The 24793-nt window shown below is 40.7% G+C and overlaps 2 long non-coding RNA genes across 2 annotated transcripts; both read left to right on the top strand.

The window, feature by feature from the left end:
• Positions 1-2446: 2446 nt before the first annotated feature.
• On the top strand, positions 2447-3604 carry LOC130504650 (uncharacterized). Its single transcript, XR_008941359.1, has 3 exons — positions 2447-2581; positions 2844-3182; positions 3474-3604. It is a non-coding gene; the product is annotated as an uncharacterized LOC130504650 (long non-coding RNA).
• A 15888-nt stretch (positions 3605-19492) lies between these two features.
• Positions 19493-21336, top strand: LOC108831199 (uncharacterized). Its single transcript, XR_008941354.1, has 5 exons — positions 19493-19722; positions 20186-20276; positions 20385-20472; positions 20822-20954; positions 21045-21336. It is a non-coding gene; the product is annotated as an uncharacterized LOC108831199 (long non-coding RNA).
• Positions 21337-24793: the final 3457 nt, after the last annotated feature.

The following is a 24793-nucleotide window of genomic DNA, read 5'->3' on the forward strand; positions in this document are numbered from 1 at the left end:
GCTCCCAAACCCAGAGCGACCTCCTGGAGTGACCCTCTGAGGTCGCTCCGCGTTATCTGCTGCACGATTTTATTATTTTTCAAGAACCTTTTTGCAATTGTTGTGCACGTTTTTGCACTTGGAAAACCTAATGTTTAAGTACTATGTAGCCACCATTTGGCAGATGATCTTTGATCTATTGGAAGAACACAAAACTCTCAAGAAAAGTTCATCTCTTTTGGATTTTGATTTGTTATGTTCTTGTGTTTCTGTTGATTTCTTATCTATTTCTCTACATGATTAATCTGAAATCCACCATGGGTTTAAGAGGAATCATGGAGATTAGTGAGTAATTACCTTTTGAATTCATGGGTTAGGGAGATTAAGGGTGATTAGGCTAGTTCTAGGATGTTTTAGTGTAGATCATTCTTGTTCCTTGCTAGTAGAGTATTCATAATGCATCTTTTGAGTTAGCTACTTAAAAGTTGATCATTAGGCTTTTCCCACCCAAAAGGTGTTTGATGAAATGACTGAGACAACTCTCCTAAGCTTTTAGTGTATTTTGCCAAAGACATTTGTTGTTAAAGATGCTAAGATAGCTATTAGACTTGTTCTTAATGATTGCTTTCATATTATTCAACCAAAGACATTTGATGTTTGAGATGTGTTTGCAAATGAGCATTCATCTAGACATAGAGCTTGCTTAGAATTGTGTTTAGGCTTAAGGTTGATAGTTTGATTGATCATTTGCATTTCTTAGTTCGAAACTTGATCACCCAAGGTCAAATTCCCTACACCCATGAGTTCTCTTTTCCATTAGTTAAGAAAGTATAATTCTTTTATTGCATTCAATCATTAGTAGTAATTTAAAATCATTCAAATCTCTGGTTGCACTTAGATTAAATAGGCACTTGCATTCTCATTGCTTTAAATCCCTTAGAATTGGTTCGACAACTTACTTCCACTTTACTATCATTTGACTTAGGAGCCTCAAAACTCCTAACATCACAAGGCGGGGGTATTTGTGGATCCGAAGTCCGAGCAAGTCTACAACAATGTCGTTGCTCGGATTGAAGACCGCCAAACCCAGCTGACCCAGCAATCTCCCGATGGAATACCGGTCGTATTATCCACTCAAGAAGTGGATCAGATTTACGAGGAGGTAAAATTTTTTATTTTAATTTTTAATCTACCTATTTTTAATTATTAACATTAAACTTTATTTTTTTTTGTAGATCGTCCCTAAGAAAAAGGGACATACGTTGGGAATCGGTTCCGTCAACGATGTCCCAAGAGCGACATCGTCTTATGGTCAGAGACGAACCGACGAAGTCACTGAGCTGCGTTCGGAGTTAGACTCGGTGCGGACTCAGTTGGCGTCGACGCAGTCTGAGTTGGCGTCCACGCGCCAATCGTTCCAAGCTCGTATGGGTGGAGTGGAGGGGTTTCTGGAAGTTATAGCTTCTGGAAATCCCCAATGGGAGGAGATGTTGGCGTATATGCGACGACGGAACCCGGTTCTCGAGCCTTCTCGTACTCAGCAGCAAGAGGAGGAACTACAGAGGAGGAGTGAAGACCTTTACCGGAAGACGATTCACCGCCCCCGCCCTACCTAGTTTTTTTGTTGTATAATATAAAAATTCCAAACTTTTATTTATATAATATTTTTCGGTTATTATTTATTCCAAATTTTTAATATTTTCGCATTAATAATTATTTATATTTCTAATATTTTTGAAATAATTCTTTAAATTTCTAATATTTATAATTTAAATTTAAAAGTAAAATCAGTTATATAAAACGAAGCAAATTTCTGGTTAAGTCACGAGGATTTAACGAATAAGCTTTACGTGTCATTAACGACGAAACCTTTACGACGAATATACGTGTAAGGCTTTATGTTTTCTTTACGACGATATATTACGTCTACTTTACGTGTAAAGTTTACGTGTATTTTACGAGTATATTTTACGTCGATCTTACGAGGATTCTTTACGTGGAAAGTTAGCGTCTACTTTACGTGGAAATCTACGTCTCCTTTACGACGAATATTTAACCTTTGTTTTACGATGAAATGGGTCCCTCGTACTTTTACGACGAAATGGCGATTAAATATCTGTTACGACTTACGACCAAACTTTAACGACGATACGCGTTTCCTCGCTAAATCGTCGTAAAGACTCATTTACGATGAATTAGCGAGGATAGTAGTTGTCGTTAAAATCATGTTTTCTTGTAGTGAATCGGTTAGTTTATAGTTAGAGTTAGCTGAGAGAAATTGTAGTCGGGTCTTATTTGAAGGCATAAAAGACAATGTACATCAATAAAATATCTATTCAGCATCAAATGTCTTTATATGCAATTCATAAGTCATAATATGTCTTAAAAAAATAAAAATAAAAGTTATATATTTAATGGGATTAGTGTGAATTAAATGCCCATTAGATCAAAGTAGATTAACTAACAAACGAGTCCCAACTCTTCTTCTTCTTCTCTTCCTTTCTCTGCGTCTCTCTCCAAATCGGAAGACTTTCGTCACCGTCGGTTTTATTTATCTCTGACGTAATTCACCGGAGAATCTTCATTTTCATCTAAATTCGAGGTGATTTGCCTCCTTGTCTTTTTTTTCATGCCACTTTCTCTCTGTTGGTTCTTCTATTTAGTACTTTCGAAGTATGGGATCCCGCCAATTTGAGTAAAACGTTCATTCAGCACTGTAATAGCTCATTATAAACAAAAATCCTCATTATGTTCTTGGTCTCTTTTACTGGAATCTCTGTTCGTATAAAACTTGGTGGGTTTCTTGGTGTTTCTTTCTTTTACAAAACTAGTTATGATAACCAATCATGATTCATGATGCGTAGGTGGATTCATTAACCTCATTCGGGTGCAAGAATGTCAGATTCTTGTGAAGTTAAAGAGCCTCACCCTGCTGTTGAGAAAGAGTTTAAGTCACAGGAAGGCCAAACGACTCAACTCAAACAAAAGAACGCTTGATGAAGCAAGCCTCCAAAAAACAAACCTCCGGTTTAGAAACCGTCAAGAAGATGGCCAAACCAACAGCCAGGAAGACTGAGTTTAAGACAACATAGGAGGAGGTGGAGGATGCATTGCCTCTAGCATGTTCCATTTGCAGAAAACCATTCTTGAATCCAGTTGTAACAAACTGAAACCGTTACTTCTGCAATCTTTGTGCCCTAATGGTATGCAACTTGATAGGTCCAAAGACTTAAAAGAAACTCTACTGCAATTTTTCTCTTCATGTTTATAGAAAATACAACTACGTAAATATATAGCAAAACGTATATAACTACCCATTCCCCCACTATCACACGTTACTAGTGGAGAGCAACCCTAATGCACTAAACCATAATATCGGTTTACTTTGGTTATTAACCGGCTGACTCTCATCACAACTCGTCAAAACAGAGCTACTCAATATGTGACTTGTGAAAACAGAGTTTCTCATTGTTGTTTTGGATTTCACGATGCAGCACCACGAGAAGAACACCAATTGTTTTGTGTGTAACCAGCCAACCATTGGAGTTTTCAAAGCTGCCGTGGACATCAAGAAAATGATAGTCAACGTACGTCTGAAAGCCAGAGGTTCGTACAATTATGTCTACCCTTTAAATTCAATAAGAAAGAATACCATCTACGTAGATGGTATTTTAAAAAATTAACTAGAAGAGATGATTGACGTGTTGCAATATTCAAAAACCTCTATTCTCCTTCGTTTTATCATTACCTAGAAGAAGAAGCTTAAATTTTTTGTTTGGTCCGATCATGGCTACAGGACACATTACAAAAGGATTGAGATTGATTGTAACAGAGAGAACAAAACCTCTCAACACACCATTTGTTCCTATATTTCCAGTGAAAAGCTCTTCGAGATGAAGTTTCATCTCCTCTGTCTGGAGTCTTCATCTTTGCAAAATTGAAATAAACTGTCTACTTTGTTTATGATTTAAGAAAGATCCCTCTGCTCTTCTTTGGTATGTGCAACACTGGATACGATATAACAAAGCTTTCATCATCTGAAACTATGAAGTCTTTGGTTAAAGACCCGACCTTTCATCACACTGAATGTCTACGGATCTGGATTTGGCATATGCAACACTCAGCTCATATAAAAAATCAGAAGGCACAACTTTTTTTTTGAACGGCTACTTGAATAATTTAAAACAGAGTTTACAAAGCAGAGGAATAAGAGGACAACGCTCTCTTAGCAAGCGAGTCTGCAGCTAAATTGTTTGAGCGAGAGACATAAGTAAAAGAGATAAATGAGAGATCGAAGGCTAAATTGTGGATATCATGCAATATTCCAAAAAGTTCCTTGATTGTTTCTCTCTTATTGATAGCTCTGATGATAATCTGAGGTCTGACTTAATGACAACGTTGGAGAACCCTGAGTTCCGAGCTGTGATGATGGCCTTCCAGATCGCCAAGCCTTCTGAAACTAGCGCTCATGAGACAAATTCTTCTGTGCTAGATACTTCCATGATGATATTTCCTGCTGAGTCAGAACAGATCCAAGCTAGACCCGCAGCTTTAAACTCTCCTTTCCAAGCTGCTTCTCTATTGATGATTGACTTAATCATGTACTTTTGATTGCTTGAGGTAAGTGGACATATTTTTCTAGCTAGGGAATGTGCATCAAAGAAAAGCAGAGAGATCGATGAAATGAGTCTAATAATAACAAGAACACTAAACTAGGATCTGAGCTCATTTATCTTTGTAGACTTGTTCAATCCTGCAACTATAATGGAGACTTGTTCACTCTTCTTTCTGTGTACGAAAGTGGACATCAAGAAAGATGAAATAAATTACCAAATCCTACCAAATTAATTATCCAGAATAATTTTATTCTTGAAATATTAAAAAATAGATCTTACCAAATCCTACCAAATTCTCCTACTAAACTCGTCAGAATCCTTTGGATTCAACTAAAACTCTCTAAATTTCACCAAAAAAATATAATCTTCAAAACTCTCTAAATAAATAAAATGTAGTTTAAATATATTTACATCTATAAAAGTATTAAAAAATTATAATTTTGTATCTGTTTGTATGCTAATCTGTTCTCTCCAATAATGGCGTCTGATTTGCTTTTTCGTTAGAAAATTTTGTATTTTAAATTTGTTTTTATGGGATACACATACACTAAAAGGAAATAGATGAGATTTGAAACAAAATTCTGTTCTTTGATACAGATTTTCCAATACAATGACAAGTTTCTTTGTACAACAAGAGAATAATGAGAAAAGATCACATGGTCTGAGCAAGCTGGAGAGGAACAATGGTAGTCCGAGCAAGCTTGAACCATTCAAACATCTAGACTATCACAACAGACCTCGAGAACAGCAGCAGTCTGAGCTTGAGAGAGTCTGAGCTTGAGAGACCTGTAAAAAGATAGAAAAAAATATGCAATGAGACTAAATGAAACAAAGCTGCAGATCAATGGATCTTTCTTGTATTAGTGTTCAACTAAGTAAAACATCCTCACAAGATACAAACCCATCTAACGCATTCCATATCCTAAATAATCAAAGGAACAGAGACCACAAATGCACGCACATACAAACTGATCTGTAATAAAAAGTCGACAAGCTAACAGTAACTCATATCTGCTGCTGTTAAAAATATAGAAGCTTTGACACTAACAAAGAAAATCAATCAAGTCTCAGCATTGAATCAAAGGCCAAGTAAACAAACCCATATCAAGTTTCCTAAAACGACAAAAAGTTTACACCTTTACTCTATCACTAGCCAACCCTAACAGTAAAGCTTCCTAGAAGTAATATGTAAACAAACACATTCAAACCAAAATGCAGCAACACAAAATCACGATCACATCACGAAATCAAAAACACTTGGCAGTTGGCACTCAGAACAATCCTCGCATTGCACCATCAACTCATCTCACACTTGGAGAATCTGCAACATACCATCAATTAGAACAGTGACCATCACTATCAGTGTCAAACAGAGAATGTGACTATTACCTCAAAGAGAATGGGTTTGTCGGAGAACAGAGAGATGCGTTGAGAGAGAGAGAGAGAGAGAGAGAGAGAGAGAGAGAGAGAGAGAGAGAGAGAGAGAGAGAGAGAGAGAGAGAGAGAGAGAGAGAGAGAGCTTGAGATGGGTTTGTGTCGAAAGCCTCGTGATGGAGAGGGAGAGATGGAGAGAGAGGTTGAGATGGAGAGAAGGCTTGAGATGGAGAGAGATCGAGAGAGATGGAGAGAGCGTCTGCGTCTATTAGGGTTTAGGTATTTTACGTAAATAATGAATTTTATTAAGGGAAAAAACGTAATTAGGTAAATAAACGGGAAAAATGTTTAAAAAATCCTCACCTTTTTGAATTGGACCATTATAATCCCCAGGTTGCGAAGTAACCATGAAAACCTCAAACTTTTTGTCGAATATGGATCAATTAAAACCCGGCGTTAATTAGACTAACAGAGCGTTTAAACGCAATTTATTCTCGTCGTTAATCAAAACGACATTGTCCTCTCTTCACTAAAATAAAGCTATCGTCTTCATTATCTCTCAAAATCAACCAAAATCGAATTGGGGCTTTTCTCAATTACGAACCCTAATTCGAGAATCTCGAATCAAACACGACCAAACTCGTAGAGAAAAGAGATGGGTAATGCAAAGAACAAGAAGTCTCGACAAGAGAAACTCGGTGGTGCCAGTTCTGTAACGAAAAGAAAAGGTCGAGTTGGTGAGGACGAAGCTGATGTATGTAAGAAGAAAAAGAGCAAAACAGATGTAGTCAATAGGGAAGAAGAAGGGGAAATGAGCGAGGATGAATGTGCTGTAGTCGGTGATGACGAAGCTGGTGAAGCCCCAACCAACGAAGAAGTCCGTGAAGATGAAGCTGACGGTGATGGTGGTATCGAGGAAGAAGGTGGTCGCGATGGAGCTCCAACCAACGAAGAAGTCCGTGAAGAAGAAGCTGATGGTCATCGTGGTATCGAGGAAAAAGGTGGTCGCGATGGGGCTTAAAACAACGAAGAAGTCCGTGAAGATGAAGCTGACGGTCATGGTGGTATCGAGGAAGCAGGTGGTGGCGATTTGACTGTCTTCTTCGGAGAGCTTGCGAGGACTGATGATTGTGAGAATGATCAAGATAGTGGGGACGAATGGTATTGGGAGCATGAAAAAGAAGTTCCGGATCCTCTATCATCAGATGATGAAAATGAAGAACAATCAATTCCTAGTTTAGCCTACAGAGAAGATGTGGATCCAGAGGCAATGCTTGGACTAGGAAACACTTTCTCCATTGCTGAAGAATTCAAGCACACTCTTCTCAGGTATACATTAAAAACCCGGCGCAACATCAAGCTTTATCAGTCATCTTCTTTGAAGTTAGGTGGGAAGTGTGAAGATAGCTCGTGTCCCTGGAGGGTGTATTGTTCTTATGAGAAGAGCAAACAGAAGCTGATGATCAAAGGTTATGTGAGTGAGCACACGTGTGAGATAACAAGCCACTCAAAGTTTCTGAAGTGTTCAACTATAGCCATGTTGTTCGCTGAGAGGCTGAGATTGAATCCGAAAATCACCAAGCATGAAATTGCTGCTGAGATCCAGAGAGAGTATAGGATGTTTGTGAATGTGGAAGCTTGTGGAAATGCGAAGACAAAGATTATGAAAGAAAGAAAAGCAAGCCACGAGGAACACTTCAACAAGATTTGGGATTATCAAGCATAGATTTTGCGAACCAATCCTGGCACTACAATGGATATTGAAACCATCCCTGGGCCGACAGTGGGAAGTAAACAAAGGTTTTTCCGGCTTTATATCTGCTTTCATGCGCAGAAGGAGACTTGGAAGACTACCTGTAGACAAATAATAGGTTTAGATGGAGCATTTCTGAAGTGGGACATAAAGGGTCATCTCTTGGCTGTTGTAGGGCGTGATGGAGACAATCGGATTGTTCCTATTGCATGGGCAGTAGTAGAAGTGGAGAATGACACGAATTGGGACTGGTTTGTGAGACACCTCACAAATGACTTGGGCTTAAAGGATGGCAAAGGCTATGCTATATTGTCTGATAAACAAAAGGTAAGCATCTGATCTTGTTTTTCTTAAAGCTTTTAGTGCTTAAAGCATCTATATCTCAGTGTTTTAACAGTCTCATTCATGTAATTGGCAGTGTTTAGTTAAAGCAGTCCACAGTATTCTTCCAGAGGTTGAGCATAGACAGTGTTGTAGACACATTTTCGATAATTGGAAGAAGAACAGCCATGACATGACGCTACAAAGACTCTTCTGGCAAATAGCAAGGAGTTATACAGCTGGAGATTTTAAAATGTGGAGTGAGAAGCTGAAAGATTACAATCCAGGCGCCTATGCTACTCTTCAAGTCACCAAACCAGAAACTTGGTGCAGGACATATTTCAAATTAGGAACCTTGTGCAACGATAATCTGAATAACCTATGTGAGTCCTTCAACAGAACTATCCGTGAAGCAAGAAGAAAGCCATTATTGGAGATGCTAGAGGATATAAGGAGACAGTGTATGGTTCGAAATTTCAAAAGGGCTGTAATAGCTAAAAATGCGAAGACAAAGTTCACAAAGAGGACGCATGTTCAGATGGCTAAAGTAGAGTCAGGGTCTAAGGATTGTTTAAGCTTTCCAGCAGTTGGTCCAGTCACAGAGGTTGATTATGGTGGTGTGGCGTATGCTGTAGATATGGATGAGCTTACTTGTGGGTGTATCCAGTGGCAAATGACTGGAATTCCTTGCATTCATGCCGCTTATGTGATCCTTAAAGGAGGTAAAAAGCTTGCTGACTTTGTAGCTCCTTGTTATACCATAGCTATGTGGCGTCAAACCTATAGCATGGGGGTAAGGCCTGTTCAAGGGAAGAAGTTATAGCCTGAGACGGGTAGATTAGGTGTTCTCCCACCACCTTGGAGAAAAGGTAACCCGGGGAGACCAAAGAACCATGATAGATTTAAGAGCAAGGGTGAGACAGATTCTAACAAGGGCCCGAAAGTATCTGCAACTGATAGTACGAAGCTATTTCGTGCTGACCGTGTCGTTACATGTTCTAATTGCAAGCAAGAGAATCACAACAAGAAGACATGTAAGAATGATTTTGTTGAAGCTCAGCCCAAGAAACCACGAGGTCGCCCTAGGAAAAATCAGGCAAGTTTAAAGATGATTTTGGTTTGTTTCTAATCTTGTTATGCTCACTTGATTTTTTTTTATGATTCTAGGTTCAGTCTAATGCATCATCGTCACAACCTAACCAGGGACAGTCGTCTCATGCATCATCGTCACAACCAAACCAGGGACAGTCTCATGCATCATCATCACAACCGGCACAACCACAAGAATCAACACAGCCACGACAGCCACGAGTGTCACCACAGCCACGAGTGTCACCACAGCCACAAGGGTCAGAGAGATGGGAACAAGCCACACATGCACCACCTAGCTCAGATGCGTCGGGATGGGGACGATGGTTTTAGTACTTTCGGATTGGCTCAGATGTGTCTTTGTTTCAGTTTTAATATTTTCGGATTGGCTTCTGTCTTTGTTTCAGTTTTTCGAATCTATTTTGAAGTTTTAGTGCTTTGACACTTATGTAATGTTTCAAGGTTTAGGATCTATTTTGTAGTGGTTTGACACTTATGTTATATTTAAAGCTATTCGGATTGGTTTGTGTCTCAAAAACAAGCAGGACAAGTTAATTTCTTACTTCAAACAACAACAACAACAGTTTAGTTCTTCACCTTAAAACAGACACAACAACTTAGTTTTTCACCTTAAAGTAAACAAAACAACTTCAACCCAAAACAGACAACAAACAACTCAGTTTTCAATTGAAAAAGACACAAACAACTTCTAGTTCTTCAAACCAACTATGAACCCAATCCTGATCAAGCTTACGATCACACACCCAATCTTCATCTTCACTTCACATCTCTTCAACTCTGTTTTAGTTCTCATAACCTCTTCCATCATTTCAGTTATCACGCCCTTTAAATCATCAACATCTGATTTTACTTTAGCTACCTCAGCTTCAAGTCGTGCAATCTTAGGCAGGGCATCTTCAACCTCTTCAAGAATGGCGTCCTCAACCCAGCTTCGTTCGGAGCTCGGTCGCTATAGCGACCGAGCGTGATCTCGTGATCCGTTCGTTATAGCAACCGAGCTTTTATCCGTGACCCGATCACCATCGCGATTGGGTTTATAACGTGGATACGGTCCGTTGCCCAAGTGTTCGAACCTTCCGCAAGACTATGATCCTCTCGGATGCTTGTTTGCGGAGATTTGGTCCTTTGATATCAAAGTTCCGTTTGCTTTTAAGAAATCGTCGTTTTCTTAAATCGTCGATTCCTCGAGTCGTTGATTAAGAAATCGTTGATTGATTAAGAAATCGTTGCTTTAAGGAGTCAATGTCTTAAAAACAAGATTTTTCCGCAAACTTTCGTATAGATTTTCCTTTTCCGAAAAACCGTAAAAAAATTCTTAAGTAAATAATTTTTAAACGTAAAATTTGGAAGCCAACTTTGCCTTGTCCGATTTCAACCCCAACAGTTAGCCCCCCAGTGCGGTAGAATTGTGGGTTGACAAGGTTCTGTCGTATGGTTCGGTGAGTTTAAGCGAGTTTTTAGGCCAAGTTGGTTTCCAAAAGTCCGAACTTGAATAGTAAATTCTAAAGCTTATAAAAAGGGGGTAACTCTTTCATTTTTACTTACCCATCTTTCATAAGACCTTCTCTGAAGAATCCTCTCAAGAGAAAAATTTAGAAAGAAAATCCCTCACTAAAATGTCAAAGTTGTTCAAAAGCGGAAAAAGTCTTCTAAGAAGAAGGCTCCCATGACTTCTTCTCCTGATTGCAACCAGGACGAAGAGCTCCTCGTTCCGAAAGCCGAGTTCGAACTTCCTCCGAATGCGGCTGAACGCGACGCGTATTGGAGAGCAAGCAGTGATCGGATCAAACGTCCCGGAGAGGAGAAGTTCCCGATCTGTCGATCTCGGAAAACGGGGAATCATTTACCGAGCAAGACCACTGACCTTTTCCTCGAGACGCTTTGGAAGTTTGCCGGAGTCCCGGACGCGGTTGAGTTCCGGATTCCTAGGGCCGGAGAGAGTGCCGACTATCCTCCGGAGGGCTACTTCACGTGTTACGAGGCCATTTTGTCACGCTGCCGTATTTGGTTTCCGATTCCTGAGATCATCGTCCGCGTACTGGACCGTTTTCAGGTTTCGTTCAACCAACTAAGCCCTACGAGTTTTGAGATCCTTATCGGGCTTGTAATTCTGAGTTACGAGCGCGGCCTATCCCTTACTGCCGACCATTTTGAGGCGCTTCTGAGGCTGCAATTATTCTTCTACGTCCGACTCGACGCTGCGTCAGTCGCGGAGGAGTTTATCCCGATGTTTCGGACAGTTCCAAATCCCCTCCCGCACATCAGCGTAATCCATCCTTGGCCTAGATATATTATGGAGGTGAGAGACGCGATGAGGAGCGGTGATCATTGGTGGACGAGTTTTACTCGTCGGAGAGTTCGGAAGGCGATCCGATGGGTTCACCTTGACTTCGAGCCGGAGAGTGAGATTGATTTTGCACCCGTTGAACATCTCCCGGAGCGCGTTCTGGTTGAGAGGTCGTCCAAGCTGCCGCAGAAGAATAAAGACATCGAGGTCGAGGATCACGACTTTCCTGCTGACGATTCTCCACTTCCGGGATGGGATCCGTCTCTAGGTTTTGGCGATGGGAGCGGTTCAAGCGCCGCGCAGATTACCGACCTTGATGACTTCTTTTTCGGTCTTCCTGATCATCCTGTCCCGTTATCCTTTGCGGAGGATACAGAGGAAAGACCCGAAGTTTTGGCGGAGGCTTCTCGCGTGGTGAACTGGGTTAGTTTCTCTTCGTTTATCCGAATAAAAATTCTATTTTTCGAATTTCTCAGGCGATGAATTATCTTGGCACGGCGTTGTTGGATAGTCAGAGAGAATCAAGGATCTGGCGTTTCAAAGCGGAGAAGAACGCGAATGACTTGGCGCGACTCCAGGAAGAGACCTTGGAGCGGGATTTAAGGACTGCTGCCGATCATACTAGAGAGGTTCGCCGGGCGAGGAGGCAGGCCAAGCGGGAGATTGCCGCCGAGATGCAGAATCGGGCGACGCGTTTCCAGGAAGAGTTTTATAATCTCCGGGCTGCCGACGCCGCGGTAGGTGATTTCCGCGAGTGTCGCGGATCGGTTGGATCTCTCACAAGGACTCAACATAGGGATTATGTTTACCAAGAGGAGTTGAGCCTCATGCAAGATGGCATGAAGGACAATGTTCACGCTGAGTCGCTTGTTCCCCCTATCGAGGAAAGGATCTGGGGACTCTGGGAGCCGATCCCAGTTTCTCCCGACACGGTGGAGGTCGCGACCGAAGCGGAGGGAGGTGATGATGAGGTAACCTATCCGACGGAGTTTGGGACTTCTTCGTCGGATGACTTTATCCTCTACTGAGTTTATCGGGAAAATGTATTTCCCTTATCTTTGTATTTTCGTGGCCGAGTGTGGTCGTTCTATCTGTTGATGCCGCGACCATAGTAGGTCGCGTAATTTTATGTATTTCGGGACTGGCCTTTTAAGGCTTCGAATCCCTGCCGCCTTTGTGCGGCTTTTAATATGAAATAAGTTTGCTTTTTATGATCTGATTTAAACTTTCGCCAAGTGTAGAGGGCAGAATGCGAGTAGTCACTTCGTATCCTAACTCTTAGTTTGCCGTTTGGTCCGTATGCTACTTTTTAGCGAGCGTTTTTAGGTGTAAGCGTTAAGAGACATATTTTGGGATCTCGTATTTGATACTATGTCCGTGAGATGTTAAGTGCCAGCAAGACTGGGCTTAGGGCAAGACCTAGGTCTACTTTCAGCTTCGAGGCTTTGCGATGACTGATCGGCTTTCGTTTTGCCTGTTTTATGATTTTGACCTGATTCTTATCGTTTTAAAATCCGCGAAGTGTTATCGGCTTATATGATTTGTCTAGGTACGAATCGAGCTACTTCCTTTGCGAAGTGCTGGACGGATGCAACAGGATCTTGTGAAAAGATCAGACTACGAATTTGCTTGAGTGAAATATCTCTGTACTTGCCCGTCGGGGCCAATCGACGGGTTTGTTTTTATGTTTTTTTTAAAAAGTCGCGGGCGGACTATTTCGTTTAAAGTCGCTGATGGATTATTTTGACGGATGATACGAACTAAATATCTTCAGTAAAAATTGCGACGTCTCGCGTTTTCTTGAGGATACGTTTTTCGTTTTCCGAAGTGTCTATGTGTTTAAGAATCGACAAATTGAGAAAGTAAGTTTTATTAAAATAGTTTCGAAAATTTTGAATACAAATGCGGTTTTTTTTTTTTTGTGGGAGTATACGAGTATATGTACCCACTCCCCCCTCTTTTTGGTGAGGGGGATAGCTGAACTCGCCGGGTTTTGACGGGCTTCCTACGTACCTCTTTCGAGGATCAAGCCATCTCGTAGTTCTGTTCATGCCGCGAGTATGTTTACTCGTCGGTTGGTTTTCCGTCGACCGCTTTAGTTGCGGGGTCGACGTTCACCTCGGGATTTTCCTCTTCCCGTTGAGTTGTGACGTTGTCTTCGGAGTTGGGGATGGTTCCGATCTCTGTATCTGCTTCCGCGGGAGATGTCTCTTTGTCTTCGGCGGAAGGCTGAGTTCGCTTGCGTTTAACCGTAGAGGTTGTCGTGATCTGTCTCAACTTATGCTCCGCTAGGAAACAAAGTCGCGATTGTTTTTGACAACCCCATATTGCGGCAATTCCAGTCCTGGTTGGGAATTTAATGCCCAAGTGATAAGTCGAGGGAACGGCCTTCATAGCGTTTAGCCATGGAGTTCCCATGATTGCGTTGTAAATAGCCGGGCTATCTTCCACCGCGAAGTCAACTATCCTGGTAACGTTTTTTGCTATGACGGGTAGCTGAATCGATCCCAAGGTCATGGACGTTTGTCCGGAGAAACCCGTGAGCGGTTTCGGTACCGGAGTAACTTCTCCGAGCTCGACGCCCATCCTTCTCAAGGTATCGCGGAAGATTAGGTTTACAGTGCTTCCGGTGTCGATAGGTATTCTTGCGACTTTGAGATCTCTTATTACGAGATCAATGACCAAGGGATCGCAGTGAGGTTGGTCGATTGCGTACGCCTCTTCTTCGGTGAATGTTATCGAGGTGTTCCGTCCGTCTTGAGGAGGTGACCGTGGAGGATACTTCGCAGTTGACTTGGCTTTCCGTTGGTAGGCCTTGATGGCTGAAACCGAGTCCCTGCAGTAGTGGGATCCTCCTATGATCATGTTGACCCTCCTTCGGGAATTATCGTTTCCCCGATCGTCTGGTCTTCTTTCGCGCTTATCCCCCGCCTGTTTTTTGGTGATGAGTTCTCCGCGGAGGATTCTTGTTGGTTTTTGGCGGACGGTCGGAGTCGAGGATTAAATCCTTGACGCTGGTTACTCCGGAGAGTTCTCAGCAAGAAGCTTCGCGGCCAGCCTCGCCCCTACGACTTTACAGTTAGCCGTGGAGTGACCTTCGGTCTGATGGAACTCGCAGTATACGTTTTTGTCGTAACTCTGGTTACGGTTCCACGTATTTCCCGAAGTCCTTCCTTGCTCCGGATTGATCGCGTAATTGTGCGCGCCCTGAAGTTCTTCCCCCTCGTGATGGACGTACTTGTCGTTACGAGAGGTTTTCTTCTTCGATCATTATGTAATCTGAGGCTTTGTGGAGGGCATCCTGGATCGTGCGAGGTTTCTCGAGCGTTATCCACTTTCTGAACTTCGACTTGTACCAGAGTGCCTTCCTAAGAGCATCAATGGCGATTTTGTCGCTGATTCCGCTGACCTTCGCCATGATCAGTTTGAAGCGGCTTATAAACTCTCGGAGGGTTTCGCCCTCTTCCTGAGTTAAGCTCCAGAGATCGACATCGGAAGTTTCTCTATCGATGAACATAGAGTACTTGAGGAGGAATTCCGACGCGAGTTGACGAAAGCTTCCGATGGAGTTTCGCTTCAACCGGGAGAACCATTCGAGCGCCGCTCCTTCGAGATTTTCGATGAACAGGAGACAGTAGCCTTCGTCTTTTTCGCTCTCCCTAAGCCTGGCTCTTCCCATAGTGATGTGGAACGCTTGGAGATGCGCTTTGGGATCGGTAGTACCGTTATACATTGGTATCTTGAGTTTTCCCGGATTAGACACCTTAGTTTCAGAGATCCGCGCGGTGAAGGGTGTTTTACGAGCCACCTCGAGTAACCTGTCGATTTCTGGGGCGGCACTCGTGGCATGGTGGATTTGTGATTTCACAGCCCTTACTTCTGCGGCGGTCTTGGTTATGTAATCACGGAGATCGCTTATCTCGGGATCCTCTCCAGCGGTTTTCTGAGCTTGTCGGCGTTCGTGGCGAGTAATCTCGGTTTGCCTTTCGGCCAGTTCCTCCTGTTTGATCTAGTAGAGGTTTTCTTCTTCTTCCGTCATGGGTTTGTCGAACGGAGAACTTTCCCGAGCTGAACGGCTGCGGGTTCTTCTTGGAGGGACGTCGGCGTCTTCCTCGGAGTCATCGCTAGGCTGCAAGTCGATACGCTCGATTTCGTCCTCCTGTGTATCATTTTCGGATGTCTGAGGTTTTTCCGAGTTGCCCTTGGCGACGGGGGATGTTTCGCTAGGGTTTTTTCCAGACGGACGTTCCTGCGAAGTTCCAGGCCTATCGTGTGGGGTCGCGAACTCAAGCCTCCTTCCGCGGAGTTTGGTGGCTCCGCGAGGGAGAACCGCGCGGGATCTTGCCGTTAAGGTTTGAACTTGTTTGGTCAGGATTCCCACGAGTTTATCCTGCTCTTCCGACCTTTTTTCGTAGGCGGAAAGCAACTTTTTGAACTCGTCGAGCGACGCGGCGTTAGCAGGTGCGTCAGCCGCGGAAACATCCGCTGCAGGAGTGTTCAAGGCGTCCTTGGGTGCTCCGTTTAGAGGAGTTTGCAAGTTCGCTGAATCGTCGTTAGTCATGTCTGGTTGAGCGTGAGCTGGTAGTGAGTAAGATTGATCCATAGCCCCCCCTCCCCTCCTTCTTCTAGCGCCAAACTGTGGGAACCGAAATTCGCACCGTCAATATTTCGTATAAATAAGGAAACTAGGAAAACCCTAATTTCCCAGAAGGTCCCGGATTTCTGAGAAACCACATGTCAAGCAATCAGAACACGATAACAACGGAAAAATAAAATATAAAACGTAAAAAAGAGAGCAAGAAGGGTTTTATTCCGAATCTGCGTATAAGCGTGACAACAACAGGACAACTTGCTTCGGCTACGAGAGCTGTCGGCGAGATCCCTAGTTCTAATACCCGAAGGTGGCTAAACCTAATTGAGTCACAGCTCGAAAACAAAAACGGAAAGTTGCCTAAAATGCTCTAAGTGCTAGTTTGCTCTGAAAGAAGTGGTGCCTCTATGCCTCTCGCCTTGAAATCCTTATATACTCCCTCCAAGGTCGGTTTACACTTCCCCCTTTTGCCCTTAAGCCGTCATAGTCGAAAAAAGAGATTATTCCATTTTTTCCGATCTTCATGATTATCTGCGGAAAGTTTCCATTTTTTCCGCGGAAACTGATGCTTATCCACCAAGCATAAACCGTCATAAGGTTTATGGGTTTTTAAGAAATAGCAAGTAGGCCTCGAATCAAGTTTAGGACCTCTTTTGGGCCGTATTTTTGATTCGAGACTTTTTTATGATTTTTCCGATAAGGCTAAGTTTCCGCGGTTTTTTATCGCAAACCAAACGGACGATTCCATTTGATCGAGAGATCAAGAAACGGATGGTCGTGAGTTGCGGAGAACGGATATACGGATAGTCGAGAATGCATAGTTTTACGTCGTATCGTCGTTTCGAAAGACTTTGAACGCTTCGGAAAATGATCGATATACGGATACTCGCTCGCTATAGCGACCGAACTTTGCTCGTGGCTCGGTCGCTATAGCGACCGAGCTTTGTTAAGAGCTCGGTCGCTATAGCGACCGAGCGTGGTCTCGTGATCCGTTCGCTATAGCAACCGAGCTTTTATCCGTGACCCGATCGCCATCGCGATTGGATTTATATCGTGGATTACGGTCCGTTGTCCAAGTGTTCGAACCTTCCGCAAGGCTATGATCCTCTCGGATGCTTGTTTGCGGAGATTTGGTCCTTTGATATCAAAGTTTTGTTTGCTTTTAAGAAATCGTCATTTTCTTAAATCGTCGATTCCTCGAGTCGTTGATTAAGAAATCGTTGATTGATTAAGAAAATCGTTGCTTTAAGGAGTCGCTGTCTTAAAAACAAGATTTTTCCGCAAACTTTTCGTATAGATTTTCCTTTTCCGAAAAACCATAAAAAAGTTCTTAAGTAAATAATTTTTAAACGGAAATTTTGGAAGCCATCTTTGCCTTGTCCGATTTCAACCCCAACAAACAATACACCCTCGAGGGACACGAGCTATCTTCACACTTTCCACCTAACTTCAAAGAAGATGACCGATAAAGCTTGATGTTGCGCCGGGTTTTTAATGTATACCTGAGAAGAGTGTGCTTGAATTCTTCAGCAGTGGAGAAAGTGTTTCCTAGTCCAAGCATTGCCTCTGGATCCACATCTTCTCTGTAGGCTAAACTAGGAATTGATTGTTCTTCATTTTCATCATCTGATGATAGAGGATCCAGAACTTCTTTTTCATGCTCCCAATACCATTCGTCTCCACTATCTTGATCATTCTCACAATCATCAGTCCTCGCAAGCTCTCCAAAGAAGACAGTCAAATGGCCACCACCTGCTTCCTCGATACCACCATGACCGTCAGCTTCATCTTCACGGACTTCTTCGTTGTTTTGAGCTCCATCGCGACCACCTTCTTCCTCGATACCACCATGACCATCAGCTTCTTCTTCACGGACTTCTTCGTTGGTTGGAGCTCCATCGCGACCACCTTCTTCCTCGATACCTCCATCACCGTCAGCTTCATCTTCACGGACTTCTTCGTTGGTTGGGGCTTCATCAGCTTCGTCATCACCGACTACATCACAGTCATCCTCGCTCATTTCCCCTTCTTCTTCCCTATCGACTACATCTGTTTTGCTCTTTTTCTTCTTACATACATCAGCTTCATCCTCACCAACTCGACCTTTTCTTTTCGTTACAGAACTGGCACCACCGAGTTTCCCTTGTCGAGACTTCTTGTTCTTTGCATTACCCATCTCTTTTCTCTACGAGTTTGGTCGTGTTTGATTCGAGATTCTCGAATTAGGGTTCGTAATTGAGAAAAGCCCCAATTCGATTTTGGTTGATTTTGAGAGATAATGAAGACGATAGCTTTATTTTAGTGAAGAGAGGACGATGTCGTTTTGATTAGCGATGAGAATAAACTGCGTTTAAACGCTCTGATAGTCTAATTAACGCCGGTTTTTAATTGATCCATTCGACAAAATGTTTGAGGTTTTCATGGTTACTTCGCAACCTAGGGATTATAATGGTCCAATTCAAAAAGGTGAGGACTTTTTAACATTTTTCCCTTTAAACAAATGGTTCTATGCAAAAACCACAAGATTTTAGGTCAATTGATTCATGTTCAAATTTAAGAAAAACTCAGCAACTACATAATATAATCAAAGAGGCAAAATACCTACCTTTCTTCGAGTAAGACATCTATAGAAAGGTCTCCCTGGATTCTTGACAGTATCCGCCGTGAAGGTTGTAGTCGCAGTGCCACAAACAAATTTCCTCGGAATCCCACGAATATCAAACGTCACCACACTTGAGCTCTCAGACGTCAAATCCGAACTCATCTTCGTGCAGAGTGATGCAAATAGAGTTTGGTCGTGTTTGATTCGAGATTTCTCGAATTAGGGTTCGTAATTGAGAAAAAGCCCCAATTCGATTTTGGTTGATTTTGAGAGATAATGAGGACGATAGCTTTATTTTAGTGAGCAGAGGACGACGTCGTTTTGATTAACGACGAAAATAAACTGCGTTTAAATGCTCTGTTAGTATCATTAACGCCGGGTTTTAATTGATCCATTCGATAACAAGTTTGAGGTTTTCATGGTTACTTTGAACCTGGGGATTATAATGGTCCAATTCAAAAAGGTGAGGACTTTTTTAACATTTTTTTCGTAAATAAACGCAGAAAGTTTGACGCGACCGCGAGTTTTATCTGCGTCCAATTTTTTTAACGCCAGACGCAGCGTCTAAATGCAGCGTCAAGACGCAGCTACCGACATCAATCAAACGAACAAGAGTCACGAAAAGAATTGCCGCCGACGCCGACGCAGATGGCTGCGGCAACCAAACGAACAGCACCTAAATGATTTCCAGACGCGGCGGCAACTAATCTATTACTATAAAGAAAGGATGTTTCTCTCTTGCTGACACGTCAGTTGACAGGTCACAAATTCGGAGCTTGATTTCGCGACACGTGGCGATTAAATGAAACTCTGCGTACTGAGTTATTTCTGCATCGTACTGGCTTAATCTGGGCTTATTACACACATTGTCTTTGGCCCAAGGACCATGTCATCGAACACAAACCTTAATCTTCTAGCGACGTCTACCCCTTCGTTCTCTCAGTTCTTTCCGGCGGCGATGATGGCGATTATGTTTCTGTAACGGATGTGTTACGATTCCTGCATAATTACTCTCAGTGTCTTTAATTCGTGAGTCCACTACGACCTCTCTGGTTGCGTTGCTCATACGTCGACTTCGTGTGTAAATAGGTTCGTATCTCACTCACTTTCCATTTTCGCGATCTCTAAATTCTCTGCTATCAATCTCTCATGTATTCGTCTCTTGCTCCTCATCTCTCTTCTAGCCGATTTTCTCTTCTAGATATCGATTGTTTTGAGTTATTGTTTTTTTTCCTCTGTATTGATGTTAACTCACGTGTTTCTTTAGCCATTTTATGAGTTCTGTTAGTGTTTCTGTTGAACCGATCATGATACTTCGGTTTTGTAATATAATTTGGTTTCCGTAGAACTGATCAGGGTACTTCAGTTTTGTAATCTATTCCGGATACCGTAGAGCTGAACATGTTACAATTTTGTAATGCAGACATGATTTGAATATATAGATGGTCTTAATTTGTATTTGGGCTTTGTGTTCTATATATTGGTATCGGTTTATCAATGTAACATCCTAATATCGATCTTAATTCCCTGTATCACTCTTTCTGTTTGATAGGAAGGTGCTCATATATTTTGGGAAAGATGGGCACAACTGGAGGAAGAAGAAAGATGGTAAAACGGTGAAAGAGGCTCACGAAAAGCTGAAGGTTAATAATATATTTACAGTCATGTTTCCTCACTATTGTTTTTAATAATTATTTTAGAGTATCATTGTTTAAGTATATATATATATATATATATATATATATATATAGGTTGGAAGCATTGATGTGTTACACTGTTACTATGCACACGGGAAGACAATGAGAATCTCCAGAGGCGTTGCTACTGGATGCTTGAACAGTGAGTCATATGTTTTCCATATTTCACATTTTTACCGGTTTACTGTACAGTAAATGTTACTTTGAGAACATAAGGAAAATGAAATGTGATTTGTTACTTTTAGTGCTTATGTCCTCTGTTTTTATGGGTACATGGAACTGATGCATATTGTTTTTGTTCAATACTGGAGGTTAAGGTATAGCTTTTCTCTCGGTACTGTACTAATATATTCTTTAGAATTTTTTTTTTTTTGGACAAAATTCTTTAGAATATAAACACCCATTCACTCAACATTATATTGTTCCTTTTTAAAGTGGGTTCTCTTTTTGTCTTTAATGGTGGTTTTGATAAGTTCATGCTATTTATACAGGGTAATAGGATAAGCTCCAGTGGAATAAAAGAAAACAATTCAAATTCTCTGAGTGGCTCTACTTCTGTGAATATTGATTCAACGGCACACACATCCAGCACATCGTCACTACTATGTGAAGATGCTAATTCTGGTATATATAGTTATCTTTAGCTTTATGACTACATAGTTCTATTTACAGGCTACCTTGCTTTACTAAAAGTTTTGTCTCTTCCCTTTCTAGGAAACCAAGATTGTTGGATTCATGGGAATATAGTAAAAGAAAACGACTCCCAAAGATTAGTGGGTGTCCTATATCGACATGATTAGGAGGCTCCGACTTATGCGCATAGTTTAAACCAGTTCAAAGAGGAAGATAGAGTGTGATGGTTGTAAAAAAAAAGTGTGATAAGTATGATGCATTTACGTCAGTACATTTTAAAAGAAAAACATACAATAGCCTTACACTAATCACTATGTTTCTTTTGATCAAATCACTATGTTATTTCTATAGAAAATGTATAAATAATTAGCTATGTTTTGACGAAAAGATAAATAATTATATATGTAGCCACTCGTATACACACAGAGTTAAAAAAGCCAGAGAAATGCTTTGGTTTACATGTTAACTAATTCATTAACTAAACCAATTGGTTAAGCAAACCAGATCATTACAGTTTTATTAAAAAACAGAAAATGCTTCTATTCAATTTTTCTCTCTTTGAGAGAGTTCGGTTCAAAATTTAACTAATTTATTTTCTAAATCATTTAGTTAAGAAAAATCGGATTAAGTAAATTTTGTAGGTGTTAAACAATCATTTTTTTTTGAAAAAGTTAAATAAATATATATTAGTTTATTAATTCTTCCGTCCGTCCGTAGGACGGATTTACCCTAGTAACCAATAAAATGGACGCAGAATAATTCAGCGTCATCAGCATCTAGTTTTCTGTGTCTCCGGCAATGTATTAGCGGCTGATTTGGGTTTGCTGCGTCTCCAGTGTTGTTACTTTTGTCCCCGGCAACCAAACGAACACGACTACAAGGAAGGACGCGGATGCCATGGCGGCAAAGTCCGCGAGAATGGTGGAAGATGTTGAAACAATGATGGGTATAGTGGACGCCCACGGGGAAACGTCTGCTGATGCGGAAGTTCCAGCTTCGTGGGATGAGATTGTAGATCTGGGAGAAAGTATGGATGCTGAAGTTCCAGCTTCGTGGAACGTGTAAACAGGTAGACACGGTTAGGTTCAGTCCCACTACTAAATTCAGAGTTTTTTCTTTTAAATACTGACTAGATTTTGACCCGCACGCCCGTGCGGGTGTATTGTTCAAAAATATGTTGCTATTTGTTTTTTATATCAATATTAGGGCTGAATAAAAAATTCAAATCTGAAGAATCGAACTGATCCCGATCCGAAAGAGTAGTACCAAACCCGAATCAAAATTGATTAAATATCCAAATTATTCAAAATTTTGATGATTAGAGAACCAAAACCGAATTCGATCCGAATTAAAATATTTCAGATACCCAGTGACACAAACTGTAAATATTGAGATGCATTAAGGTTTAATTCAAATTTGTACTTCAGTCTATTTGGATATATTTCGGTTCTTACAAACCTACCCGGAATTTTATAAGTTGTGCAGTTTGTTTTGAAATTTTTATAACTTGTGCATTTTGTTTTCTATGATATTGTACTAATAATTTATTAAAAACTTGATTTTTGTTAATTTATTTTAAAATTTAACAACATTTTTGAAATTTTCATTTAAAAAATAGTTTATATTAATTATTATTAATTGTAATTTTTTAAAAATATTGTATCCTCTAACTAATTTTATGTAACTAAACAAAAAATATAAGACTTTATTTACAAAATATTGTTTTTATTAATATATAAAATAATTCAGTTTGGTGTTTTAATTTTTACCACAGAAAAAAACACCCATAAAATGCTACACAAAATATAATTCTTTTTTTGGGTGGTTTACCGTAGCCATTTTTTTTTGCTTTGGTATGTAAATGCATAGAAAAGAAGGATGCGACGTATCTATATATATATATATGCTAGTAGATTTCAAAATTAAATAAGATTTACATTTAATACCATAATTAATTAGGCGAGATCATTGGGTATATAAATAAGAATATTCCTTTAACAATATGTGTGAATATCGGTGTATTTGGTTAGGTTTTGTATTTTCTATATTTATGCTCAAGAATTTTTTTGTGTATCACGATCTAGGATATTTCATTTTTTTTGTCAACACAATATGTAACAAATGACTGGACCAAGAATTCATTGAAAGCCCAAAAATAAAAAATCGGTGAGTTAGAAAAAAGAAGCAAAATGATGAGTTTAAGTCAATGGCATTCAATTGTAATTTTTGTGCAAAATTAAGGGGACATAGCTAATTATACTTTAGTCTTAATAGTTTAGATTTTCTAGGCAGATTGTTTGATTCACTGGTTCACTTGGTTATAAAATTGTTGGCTGGTTTATAAGCGGTTTAATTGATTTGACTCGTGTGAACCGAAAAGAAATTCGGTTTGATTTCCAGTTTAAATATTTTTAGATAATGTGATCTCATGCTGACATCACTTAATTTAAATATTACACGTAAGCTAGTCGTTAAGCTTCCGTTGAAGCATCTTCATATTTCTAGTCCACACACATTTGATTTGACTATGCTCTTCCTCTTGCACCAAAGACAAGATCAAGAGACATCTCATCCGAGAATGTCACGCGTCAATCAAGATGTGGTTAAGATTTGAAAGAATTCATACAAATTTATAACAATTTATAAATCAATATATGAATTTATATGCCTAGAATTTCATGCAAATATTAAAATAAATCTAAATTTTAGGGTTTAGAATATATTTGGTTATTCGCAGCGGAAAGATGAATAAATCAAGTTGAGATAGCATTCCAAATGTCGTGCCTCTACCGATATCCACACGCACACAAACTGAACTGATGCGGGATAGTGCCATCAAGATCAAATCTCTAGAACTTGGCAAACTGGTACGGTCTTGAAATGGCTGTCTTTCTCTGGATCACTTGAAGGGGGACGTGGGTGGATGAAAGGTGATGGAGGTGGTCTTCTCCTTAGAACTATGAGCTGCTCTAAAGATGTTTTGCTACTCCTGAGACACATGTTCACCCTGCTTGGTAACTGGATGAATTATAAAAATTATTCACTAAGAACAATGTTAAGAAAGTCTCCAAGGAGACGGTTGTTGAGCCAACAAAGCTCCAGTTTATTCAATCAATGATTAATCATACATGGAGGCTCGTGTTTAACATAAATAAGCAAGCAAAAACGAAATCCTAAGCTAGAGAAAACCCTAAACCAAAACCAAATCGGTTTAGTGAAAACCATATCCTAATCCCAATGCTAATTGGTTTATAAAATACCAAACTTAATCATAACTGGTTTACATTTAAAAAAATCATAAATAAATTTAAAATAAACCATCTTGGACGTGCCTAATGTTTGAACTGAAATCGGTGCTTCGTAGGGTGTAGACTGATTTCGATGGTGGGATTAGGAGAAGCCTCCATGCTGAGCTCGAACTGGATGAATGGAGAGTGAAAGAAGTATAATATGTTATAGCTGGACCCGGTGAAGGGATGCCTACGTACCCTTTGATAGGGATCAAGCCAATTGTAGTTCTACAACAAAGAAATCACAAGTGCTTAAAAGAAAGCATGTGTTAAAGTGTTTCTCTCTAGGAGGTGTTTTCTACTCCCTACTGTTGGACATGGATTTTACCCCCAACAAGGCCTATAAGATAATGGGCTCAGCCCATTTAAAAGGAGGTTACTGTCAAACCCTAGACCTCATCCTTTACTGTTGGGGATGGATTGCAACCATCAACAAAGCCCAGCGAATATAAGGCCCATTACCATCAATTGGGCAATGATCGGCTCGGAAGCCGGCTCTCGACAAGCCGTGACTACTTTAGCTAAACGACGAGTGACAAA

Source organism: Raphanus sativus, chromosome 2 (assembly GCF_000801105.2).
Source record: "Raphanus sativus cultivar WK10039 chromosome 2, ASM80110v3, whole genome shotgun sequence".
NCBI lineage: Eukaryota > Viridiplantae > Streptophyta > Magnoliopsida > Brassicales > Brassicaceae > Raphanus > Raphanus sativus.